Below are 12,500 nucleotides of genomic sequence, written 5' to 3'. Positions count from 1 at the left end.
GGTTGGTGAATCCCTTAATTGAGATTTAGCTAAAACTATTGCATGGTGCAAATTATGAGGTATGAAGTTGAATCCTAACAAAACTCAAAGTATGATTGTAAGTAGGTCAAGGACGGTGGCTCCTCAACATCCGGATCTCAGTATTGATAATGTTTCTTTAAATTTGTATGACTCTTTCAAAATTTTAGGTGTGTTTCTCGATAGCAAATTTACTTTTGAGAAACATATAAGGTCTGTGTCTTCTTCAATTGCACAAAAAATTGGCTTATTGAGAAATTCTTTTAAGATATTCGGTGATCAATCTATTCTGAAGAAGTGTTTTAATTCTTTTATTTTACATTGTTTTGAGTATTGTTCTCCTGTCTGGTCTTCAGCTGCTGATTCTCATCTTAATTTGTTGAACAGAAACTTACGGTCTATTAAATTTCTTATTCCTGATCTAGATATTAATCTCTGGCACCGTCGTTCAATTAGTTCATTATGCATGTTACATAAGATTTTTCATAACTCTGACCATCCTTTACATTCAGATCTCCCTGGACAATTCTATCCTGTTCGTAATACTAGGCAGGCAGTTAATTCTAATAGCCAGGCCTTTTCCATCATAAGACTCAATACTACGCAGTACACTAGAAGTTTTATTCCAGCTGTTTACCAAGTTGTGGAATGATCTTCCTAATCGGGTTGTTGAATCAGTATAACTTCAAAAGTTCAAAGTTGGAGCAAATGCTTTTTTGTTGACCAGGCGGACATGAGTCTTTTTATAGTTTATATATGACATATTTGTTTTTGACGTTGTTAATAGTTTATATATGACATATCTGTTATGACGTTGTTACTTTTTTTAGAATCATTTATTGTTAATATGTTCTCTTCAGTTATTTGTTTCCTTATTTCCTTTCCTCACCGGGCTATTTTTCCCCTGTTGGAGCCCCTGGGCTTATAGCATCTTGCTTTTCCAATTAGGGTTGTAGCTTGGATAGTAATATAATATATATATATATATATATATATGTATCTATATACATATATATGTATGTACAGTGTGTATATACATACACACACACACAAACACATATATATATATATATATATAAATATATATATATATATATATAATACAATGTTTGATAAATGGTTTATGTATAAAATTTCCTGCTTATGTAACACTATTTTTTTTAATACTATCAGCATAAGACAATATGAAAATAATTTTTACAAATGCCAACATAAAACTAAGGAGTAAAGATATTCACCAAAGTAATTAACCATTACAAAGAATTGGAGTATTTATATTTAAAAAAAAAAAAAAAGTTATATCACATATATTATTGGATATCCACCATCTCACTGAATCCTGCATAAGCCAAAATCATTTTTTTTTTTTTTTTTTAACGGAATCAATTACTTTGTGGCCCTATTTCGTGTGAGAATGAACGATCCATGAATAATGAATGATATGCTAATGATATCCACCTCCCAGACCCACCCCGCTACTGATCGCCCACTTGCCTTATCAGTGTTCTGATTAGTAATTACTTTGATAGCTCATTACCTTTGATAGCTCATTACTGTTTGATAGAGTGATAATGAAGTTTTAGGTTAAAGAGTTCCTCTTAATTAGATGTGGATGGGTGAAAGAGAGGATGTGGTCAGTTGGGGGATTTACCTCTTTATACTATTTCTATTTTACCAGTCTTATAATTTACCATTATGATAAGCTTAATACAACTAGTTTTCGCATTGAGAATATTTTATTTACCATTGCAAACGGAGTTGGAAGATGGTTATGTTTACGCTCGTCTTTTTGTGTTTACTTGTGTGTGTGTTTAGGTGTGTGTATGTGTTTGTTTGTGAACAGCTTCCTGTATTTGATAGAGTGATAATGAAGTTTTAGGTTAAAGAGTTCTTCTTAATTAGATGTGGATGGGTGAAATAGAGGATGTGGTCAGTTGGGGGATTTGCCTCTTTATATGATTTTATTTTATAATATTAAATGTACTATGATAATGCACGTGATAAAATTAATTTTGCATCGCAAATATTCTATTTACCTTAGCAAACGAAGTTGGAAGGAGGTAATATATTAGCCGCCTCTTTTTGTGTTTATTTCTGGGTGTGTGTTTGTTAGTGAACAGCTTCCTGGCCACAATATTAATCGTAGGGTACTGAAACTTGTAGTGATTAACTGTTAGGTAAAAGGGTTACATTCTTAAAAGATCTGTGAATTCTATTGGGACAAGTTCTTCAGAAGAAAACGAATAATCTAAATGTTCTGAATGGGTGTGAAGCAAGAGTTGATAAAATAGAGGGAAATTAGGTTTTTCGAAGATTGGTATCATACAACACACGGAAAAATATTTGCCTCACAAAAAAAGGTAAAAATCCTGGAATAAAAAGGGGTATATTGACGTAAAGAAGTGATATTACGGTTACCAATACGTAAAAAATAATAACAAAGTATAGTAAAATACGGTCGCCTTAATTTTACTGAAATATGGCTGAGAACAGTATATTTTTACGGAGAATTTCCGAACAAAACAATTTTTTTTTTTTTTTTTTTTTTTTTTTTTACCATTGCATGCTTAGTATCAGTTTTGGGTACTTTATGTATTGAATATAATGTTACGAGAATTTGAATATTATGAATATAAGCATTCTCAAATTTATGTTTACCAAATAGAGACTTAACTCTATAAACAGATTCTTTTCCTTACTGAAAAAAAAAAATAATAGATATTCACACCAAATACGTTCTGAAACTTTATAAGCCAATTAGACAATTTTAACCTTGAAAAATAAGGGTTAGAGAATATGCAATTATGGACCTTTAATTTCAGTGATATACAGTCTACACCATAACTATAGAAGACCATTTAGAAAATATACATAAAATGTATAATAAGAAAGACAATAACTAGATTTTAACATTGAATATTTACTCTAATTTTGAAAAAAAAAATATTTTAATCATGAAAGTTTATTTCATGGTTTTTTGAAAATAAACTTCTGGATAAGAGAGGAATGATATAAACAAAACTAAAGTTAATCTCAATATAAGTAGTGAAGCAAATTTTCAATCCTTTATTATCAAAAAATAGATTTTTCTCCTTGTATTAACTTTCTTTTTTTTTTCCAATCTGTATGTGGCAAGCACGGTTGCTTTTCTTTAAAGGACTTTGCTTTTGCTTTGAGGTAGACTGTACTCCCGATCGGCTGCCCCGCCTGACATCGCTTTAGACCCCGGCAGCGTATGTCCATGTGTTGAACCAGGCATCAGCGTCCATCCTCCCCAGCAGCGATGAGTCCTGGCGGGGTTAGGTCGACAGTTCGGTATTTCTCTTTATAGGACTTTGCTTTACCTTTGGGGTAGACCAAAGATCCAATTGACTGCCCTGCCTGACATCGATTTAGACCCGGTTAGCGTATGTTCATGTGTTGTACCAGGCATCAGCGTCCTTCCTCCCAGCAGCGAGGAGTCCTGGCATGGTTAGGTCGACAGGTGGGTATTTCTCTTTATAGGACTTCGCTATACCTTTGGGGTAGACCGAAGATCCAATTAACTGCCCTGCCTGACATCGATTTAGACCCGGTTAGCGTATGTTCATGTGTTGTACCAGGCATCAGCGTCCTTCCTCCTAGCAGCGAGGAGTCCTGGCATGGTTAGGCAGACAGTTCGAGACGAGTGAGACGTCTGTTATTTATTAGGTGTTGGAGTGACTATGTTTGTGTGTGTATTAGGCTGTACAACCCTTTTTAATATTGCGTACTGCCCAATACTTGCAGCCCAAAGTAATATTATCGAGACTGAAGAAAGCCACTCTCATTAGTTTCTCTCTTTGACATAAGCAAAGTGCTTCGACCCTTAGCAAGACTGTTAATTGATTTACTAATTGATTGGCCGATTGATTGATTTGGTGCAACGGCCAATGATTAGTAAGCCTTTTAAGTGTCCACCGGGTCACTTGGAGGTCATTTCCCACCTCCCGAGCCACTAATTAGTCTCAGAATTTTTCGTTTAAAGATTTCATTCCATTTCAGGTAACAAAGAAAAATATTCTAGCAGTTGATTACTCTTTTTTTATGTATATTTTTATTAGAAAATGGACAGTACTTCAAGTATACAAGGATAATATTCTAACAGTTGATACTATTTTTATCTATATTTTCTATTAGAAAATGGACAGCACTTCAAGTTAACAAAGAAAAATATTCCAGCAGGTGATTTCTATTTATATATGTATTTTCTATTATAAAAAAGACTGTATTCCAGTTAGGAAAGAAAAATATTCCAGCAGGCAATTGTTATTTTTTATATGTATTTTCTAGTAAAAAAAAAAAAAACGACTGTATTCCAGTTAGGAAAGAAAATATTCCAGAAGGTGATTGTTATTTTTATATGTATTTTCTATTAAAATAAAAAAGACTGTATTCCAGTTAGGAAAGAAAATATTCCAGAAGGTGATTGTTATTTTTATATGTATTTTCTATTGAAAAAAAAGACTGTATTCCAGTTAGGAAAGAAAATATTCCAGTAGATGATTGTTATTTTCATATGTATTTTCTATAAAAAAAAGACTGTATTCCAGTTAGGAAAGAAAATATTCCAGTAGGTAATTGTTATTTTCATATGTATTTTCTATAAAAAAAAGACTGTATTCCAGTTAGGAAAGAAAATATTCCAGTAGGTGATTGTTATTTTTATATGTATTTTCTATTAAAAAATAAAAAAAGACTGTATTCCAGTTAGGAAAGAAAATATTCCAGCAGGTGATTGCTATTTTTATATGTATTTTCTATTAAAAAAAAAAAAGACTGTATTCCAGTTAGAAAGAAAATATTCCAGCAGGTGATTGCTATTTTTATATGTATTTTCTATTAAAAAAAAAAGACTGTATTCCAGTTAGGAAAGAAAATATTCCAGCAGGTGATTGCTATTTTTATATGTATTTTCTATTAAAAAAAAAAAAAAGACTTTATTCCAGTTAGGAAAAAAATATTCCAGCAGGTGATTGTTATTTTTATATGTATTTTCTATTAAAAAAAAGACTGTATTCCAGTTAGGAAAGAAAATATTCCAGCAGGTGATTGCTATTTTTATATGTATTTTCTATTAAAAAAAAGACTGTATTCAGTTAGGAAAGAAAATATTCCAGCAGGTGATTGCTATTTTATATGTATTTTCTATTAAAAAAAAGACTGTATTCCAGTTAGAAAGAAAATATTCCAGCAGGTGATTGCTATTTTTATATGTATTTTCTATTGAAAAAAAAAAAACTGTATTCCAGTTAGGAAAAAAAATATTCCAGCAGGTGATTGTTATTTTTATATGTATTTTCTATTAAAAAAAAGACTGTATTCCAGTTAGAAAGAAAATATTCCAGCAGGTGATTGCTATTTTTATATGTATTTTCTATTAAAAAAAGACTGTATTCCAGTTAGGAAAGAAAATATTCCAGCAGGTGATTGCTATTTATATATGTATTTTCTATTAAAAAAAAAAAGACTGTATTCCAGTTAGGGAAAGAAAATATTCCAGCAGGTGATTTCTATTTTTATATGTATTTTCTATTAAAATAAAAAAAGACTGTATTCCAGTTAGGAAAGAAAATATTCCAGCAGGTGATTGTTATTTTTATATGTATTTTTCTATTAAAAAAAAGACTGTATTCCAGTTAGGAAAGAAAATATTGAAGCAGGTGATTGTTATTTTTATATGTATTTTCTATTAAAAAATAAATAAAGACTGTATTCCAGTTAGGAAAGAAAATATTCCAGCAGGTGATTGTTATTTTTATATTTATTTTCTATTAAAAATAAGGCTGCATTTCTAGTAAGAAAAAAAATATTCTAGCAGTTGACTACTATAATGTATATATTTTTCTATTCATATAAAGCCTGCATTTCAAGGAACATAAGAAATTATAATAGCTATTCATTACAATTTTCATAAATATATTTTTCATTCAAATAAAGACTATATTTCAGGTAACAAAGGAAAATAATCTAGCATATGATTACAAATTTTTGATATACATTTTCTACTTAAATAATCGCAATTAAAAACAAACGTTTGATAAAAGCTTGATAAAAAGGGATTAAATTGAAAAATGAATAAATAATTAAATAATAATTTAATTTCCACAGTCAATTATAAATTGCTATACAGGGTATTGAGAAGATTATTACTATTTTGAAACCTATTTTTTTGGTCCGAACTATTTCTTCACATATCGTTATAAAATTAAGCAAAGATGCAAATGAATTATGTGTTATATAAATTTTTTTTTAGAGCAGCAGTGTTCCAAATATATTATTGTGAAAGAACAAATAAATTGAAATTGGAAAAAAATATATTAAAAGGAGAGGCAATAGAGAAAAAAAGTAATTGATGGTATAGGTGGGATACGGGAGAGTAGCTTTACTCTACTCAATTCATTAATGAATTTCATGTAGTTAAAAAAGGCAATAAAATATGATATGGAATATTTCAGTTTTTATGGTCATTCAAATGAAATGTATCAACTAAATAGCGATTATCAAATCAAATAAAGTGAACATAACTGGTGTCATAGTAGTCTGAATTTTAAAAATCCGGCAGTTTAATATATATATATATATATATATACACGTGTATATATATATATTATATATATATATATATATCTATACACACACACACACACATATATATATATATATACATATATATATATATATATATATACACACACATCATATATATATATATATATACAAACACACACACACCACATATATATATATATATATAATATATATATTTGGGCTCAGGCCATGTCGTCCTTATGGAAGTTCCTAAAGGGTAGCTTTCTAGGGTATATTTGACTACAGTGATATTCCCAGAGAATTTTACTTTAAGGTATCCAGAATTCTAACTCCTGGAGCGAATATCCCTAAATAATCTCACAGGGATATCGCATAATATCAGAGGACGTATTCTTGACACGTCAAATAGCCATCTTCACCCCCGAACAGTATTAACGCCTCAAGGGGGTTATAGTTACAAGAATCCGAAACGAGAATGAAAAGAGAGCCGCTCATAAGGCATCTCTCTCATTCCGTTTCCAGTATGTATCTGATGAAGGGAGCGTCCTCTTTATTCCTTTTCGTGTAGCTCTACTACTCAGTGTTTTCCCTTGTGTTCTCTCGTTATTTTGGATTTAATTCAAAATTTTGATGACTTCTCCGGCCTCTTCTACCTCTGGAAAGTTGAGTATTATCTTTACTATGTATAAATGTAAGCTCTTGTCATTTTGAATTAAATCAAAAGTGATATTAACGTAAACAAGAGCTGTTGCCTATCGGAGACATCCTGGATGCTATCGCTCGCTCTTATGGGTCATTTAGTTAGCAAGAGTGACGTTCCCAGTTTGTTTTGCTTTAATAATTTAGCTATATAGCTCGTCTAGGAATGCTTATATTATTCCATCAGTTTTTAGCTTGGTGATTTCGACACGGGTCGAGGTACCGATCTTGCCCTTCGCGAGGCTTCGTAGCCTAGACGTCTGGCACTATTACTTTCATGCATGATATAAGTTTTTCGGAGTGTTATATTATTGAAGCTATAGGCAAATATTTTATACATGTAAGATATTGTTGAATGTTTTTTCCAAGATTGTATATGAAAGAGTTTTCGGTGATTTAGGTAATCGATTCTCACCTTACCTAGTCTAGTATTCTAGGTACAGTAGTATACTTTCACACATCCTCGATTGTTCTTTTCTCCTCCGGAGGCCAAGTCCAATCCCTCTCTCCTCTTGAAAGCCTATGGCTTAATCCTAGCGGTTCTACCTGTATATTAATCCAGGTATTACTATTCGAGGATATGTCTGTCCTGTCCTGATAACCAGAGTGACTGGTTTTTTGGGTTTCGGCAGAACTTCAGAGTTTTTAGCCTGTGGTCTGCTTCTTCCTAGCATAGAAAATAAGTCTCCTTTGCTAGTTTAGGGGCGGACACAGGAAGCTTTGCTTCCCTAGTCCATGTCGGAAGGATTCTGTAAGAGATGATTCCTTCCTCTAGTGGCCTAGCAGACTGTCCTGTGTTGTTTTTTTCTCGGGCTGGAGAATAAGTTTCTCAATTGCCCGGCGAAACAACTTCACCAAACTTTGTTCTGGTTGGGAGGAGGATAGCAAGCATTGCCAGTCTTCCTCCCTAATAGACAAGTCTTGGTTAGGATGAGCTTCCCTGAATCTTTAGGACCCCTATCCATTCCCGCCTCTCTTTCTTTTATTTTTCTTTTGGCCACAGTCCTTCTTCCGTACCTAGCATAGGTTAGGATGGAGGACCGGCTCAGCTCTCTGCCGGCTGGCATTACGTGTCGGCCGGCAGAGACCCTTTGTTCTTTGCAGAGTGAACCCCCAGACCTCCCTTGGTATGCTCTTCCATGTCTGCCGGTAGAACCCCGGCAAGCTATGGATTCTTTGGAAGCCTGAATGCTACATTCTCCCCTTCCATAAGTTCACTCTTTCTGGATGGAAGGTCGTATGGCATGCCACCTTATAACCTTATATCCATACTGTTTCTCTGACTATTGTGTTGCACCCCTATTACCGGCTGCCGGCTTGAAAGCCGACAGCCAGGCAGGTAGAGGTTTCTGGTTCTTTGCTACTGTCGGCGGCATGGGTTTTATTACCTTTGCTGGCCGGCAGTGGAATCACAGCCCGAATCTACTGGCCGCTACGATTAGCGGACGGCAGCCAGGTATTGGTGTTTTCAGCCGTCGGCTGGCAATGATTGCCGACCGGCACACAGGTGCGAATCAGTGGGCTGTCGCCTATTAGTTAAAGATAGTATATCTTTGAACTATAAAGGGGTAGATGCCGGCCGGCACGTCTGGCTGGCACAACAGCATGCGATGTACAGTAGTTGCTATATTCGTAGTGTAGTACACACTGCATCAGTAGAAACTGCTGTACAGAGTTTGTGATAACACTAAAGTTCTTCATCATACTTAATGTTATGTTGTACAGCCTTTTGTTGAGACCGTACATTATATAGAAAGTGAGTTCTTTCTGTATTCTTTCGATCTTGTATATTAAAACTACACATTAAATTTCCGTTTAGGAAATTACATAAGGTATTCTAGTATAGAATTAACCTTAGTTTTAATATCTTGGGAGGTTACAGCAATTGACTGGACAGGAAATACAAGTATGTGTCTTTCCTTCTTTCTTTTATAGCTTTTCTATATAAGCTAAATGTTTCAATATAAGTGAAAAGCCTTCACTTGATACTCATGGATTTTTCTTCTCTTTACAGGAGGACCATCCAAAGTGCGGGAGTGTGTTCTGTAATGTCCGCAGTAGGAACTTCTGTGGATATCAACATTGCAGGAGGCACACAGTATGCGCAGCCTCCAGAGGGTGATCTCCGGTATTGGACCCTCAGGCTTGCACAGTATGTTCTAACCTGATTACTGAGGCTTTTGACGACCCCAAGTCGACGGAGTCAAGGGATGCTGCCAGGGAAAAGTTATGATCCTAGGTGAGGGGTTTTCAGAAAAACACCTCAGGCCCCTACCTTCCAAATGAGAAGGATGAGGGCCTACCTTTTCCCTTTCCTCAGCCTCAGGTGGAGATACTAGCTGCCCAGAATCCGATAGATTTCTGAAGTCTCGGCCGCCCTTCAAGACATCCAAAATGACGATAGGATGTCAGAGGTGTCGGATTCTACAGAGGAGGACCTTCTAGGAGAAGGTCAAGAGCGGGAGCTGTACCAGGCTCCTCAAGTAGAAGAGGAAGAAATTGATGAGGTGTCAGTGTACATCGGTTCCAGACCCAGAACCTGTTCCCTCTACATCGTCTGCTATCCCAGATGATCTGGGAAGGACTCTTTCATCTATTGTTGAAATGATCCAACAAATTCAGAAGAAGAATGATGAGAAGGAGGCTGCAATGAAACTGGAGATACGTAGACTTGCAGCATCACGTGGGCCGCAGCAGCGATTCAACGTGAAGGATCTCCTTTGTGCTCGGAGGTATGGCCAACACATGCCAATGACAATCGGGAAGATCATCATATCTGAAAAGTTGGGAGCAATTCCCCTGGAAGAGCTGGAAATTTGGTCCAACAAAGATTCCTACCCGGACTGTTATGTCCGCCTTAGGAAGGAGTCAGCCTCAAAGGAGGAGACTGAGCCGAAGGAGGTCATAGTTTTTTACCATAGTAAAGCTCAGGCGTTACTATCAAGCTCGATGAAAGAGAGGGGCTTCATGAACTCAAAGGTACCAGCCCTTGAGTAAGAAGCTTCCCTCATTTGTGGCCTCTCCTACCAGAGCCTTTCCCTTCATGGAAAAGGGATATAAGGCAGCCTTAAAGGCGGTGAAGGACAGCGAAACCATGCCCCTCCTTGGAGGAGTGCAAGCCGTTATCTCTGACCTTGCCCTGGACCAAGGAGACTGGAAGGACGTACACCTTCCTTCTCAGTCGGGAAGATGGAAGCTGATATTGCTGAATGTCAGTTTGGTGAGGAACTCCCTAAACTGTTTGAGGTTCTCTTGCGCAGAGAGCAAGAGACAAAGGAAAGACTTGTGGCATTGATGTCGTTGCAACGACATTAGAAACGATGGCAAGTGACCCCAAGATCCAGGACATGTTCGTGGGTAGTTCCCAAAACCCATCTGGCCACAGTTACAAAGGATCTCTATAGCTTTATTACAGCTAGGAGAGCCTGTAGAGAGTTCGTGTTCGCCTCGGCTGCGGTGAGGCACGAACCGAGGCAACTGATCTCCTGTTGTATCTGGGGTAAAGACCTCTTTCGCAATGATGTGGTTAAAGAGGTAGTAGACAAGGCCGCCACAGAGAATAGGAACCTTCTCAAAAGTGGGGCTTAGATCTTAAGAGGAAGTCTTCTCAGGATGAGGGGTCCCCAACCCAAGAGGAAGACAAAAAGGCCTAGACCATCTTCTCGGCTGGCTATACCTTACTGACAGCAACAACAGCAACAACTTCATGCGACCACGGTGCCTCAGATAATGGCACAACCTCCAACCACGTACCAGCTGGTACCTCAACAAGTGGCGACTCAGTCGCCAGTTTTAACCCAGCCTTTGAAAGGCACACTTCTTCCTTTCGTTCGAAGGCTAGAGGAACAGCCAGAGGTTCTTTTAGACACCCTTCAAGAGGAAGGGGATCCAGGAAGGACACGGTCAAGGAGGCAAGGCCTCAGGCCCACAACAGCAGAAGTGAGATGCTTCCAGTAGGAGGGAGGCTACAGCTATTTAGGGATCGCTGGAATTTCGATCCCTGGACCCGCAGCCTAATAAAGAATGGACTAGGTTGGAGCTAGAGCAGCCTTCCACCTCAATTTCCTCAGTTCTCCCAACACTCAACCAAAGAAGGACTCAGAAAAACTCAGAGTCATTCTAGACTTGTCGCCACTCAACAAGTTCATAATGAACTATAAGTTCTGAATGCTCACACTTCAACACATAAGGACCCTACTGCCCAAAAGGGCATATACTGTCTCTATAGACTTGTCTTTCGCTTATTGGCATGTTCCAATTAATCGTCACCTCTCCTCCTACCTAGGCTTCAAGTTACATAGAAAACTTTACGCCTTCAGAGCCATGTCTTTTGGCTAAACATAGCCCCAAGAATTTTCACGAAGCTCGCAAACGCAGCCGTCCATCAATTACGCCTAAAGGGGGTCCAAGTAGTAGCCTACTTGGACGACTGGCTGGTGTGGGCAGCATCCAGGACAGATGCATGCAAGCTTCTAAGATAGTGATCCAGTTCCTGGAACATCTGGGATTCAAAATCAATTTCAAAAAGTCTCGACTTTCTCCAGCTCAAAAATTTCAGTGGTTAGGAATCCACTGGAATTTGGAGTCACGTTGACTTTCAATTCCTGGGAAGAATAGGAAAGAAATAGCAGGATCTGTCAAGAGACTGCTGGAAATCCAAACGGATATCAAGACGCAAACAGGAGAGAGTGCTGGGCTCTCTACAGTTTGCTTCAATAACAGATCCAGTGCTAAGAGCACAGCTAAAGGATGCAACAGGAGTCTGAAGGAAATATGCATCAAATGACGAAGAGATCTAATAAGACCTCTACCGACTCGACTGCGAACGCTTCTCAAGCCGTGGTCTAATGCTAAGCAACTGAAGAAATCAATACTTCTTCAACCTCCTCCCCCGTCAGTAACTATCCACACAGATGCTTCAAGGAAGGCTGGGGAGGTCACTCTAATCAGAAGAGAGTCCAAGGAGCTTGGTCCAATCTTTTCAAGTCACTTCACATCAACTTTCTAGAAGCCAGTGCAGTACTTCTGACTTTAAAGAAAGTATCTCCTCGCTACTCGACCCACATAAGACTGGTTCTAGACAGCGAGGATAGTGAGATGCCTGAATCGACAAGGGTCGAGGTCACCTCAAATCAACCAAGTGATGTTGGCCATTTTTCGTTTGGCAGAAGGAAGAAATGGCACCTGTCAGCAGTTCACATTCAAGGGTTCCG

Source organism: Palaemon carinicauda, chromosome 1, assembly GCF_036898095.1.
Source record: "Palaemon carinicauda isolate YSFRI2023 chromosome 1, ASM3689809v2, whole genome shotgun sequence".
In the NCBI taxonomy this organism is placed as follows: Eukaryota; Metazoa; Arthropoda; class Malacostraca; order Decapoda; family Palaemonidae; genus Palaemon; species Palaemon carinicauda.
Note: the sequence above shows the minus strand (reverse complement) of the source record.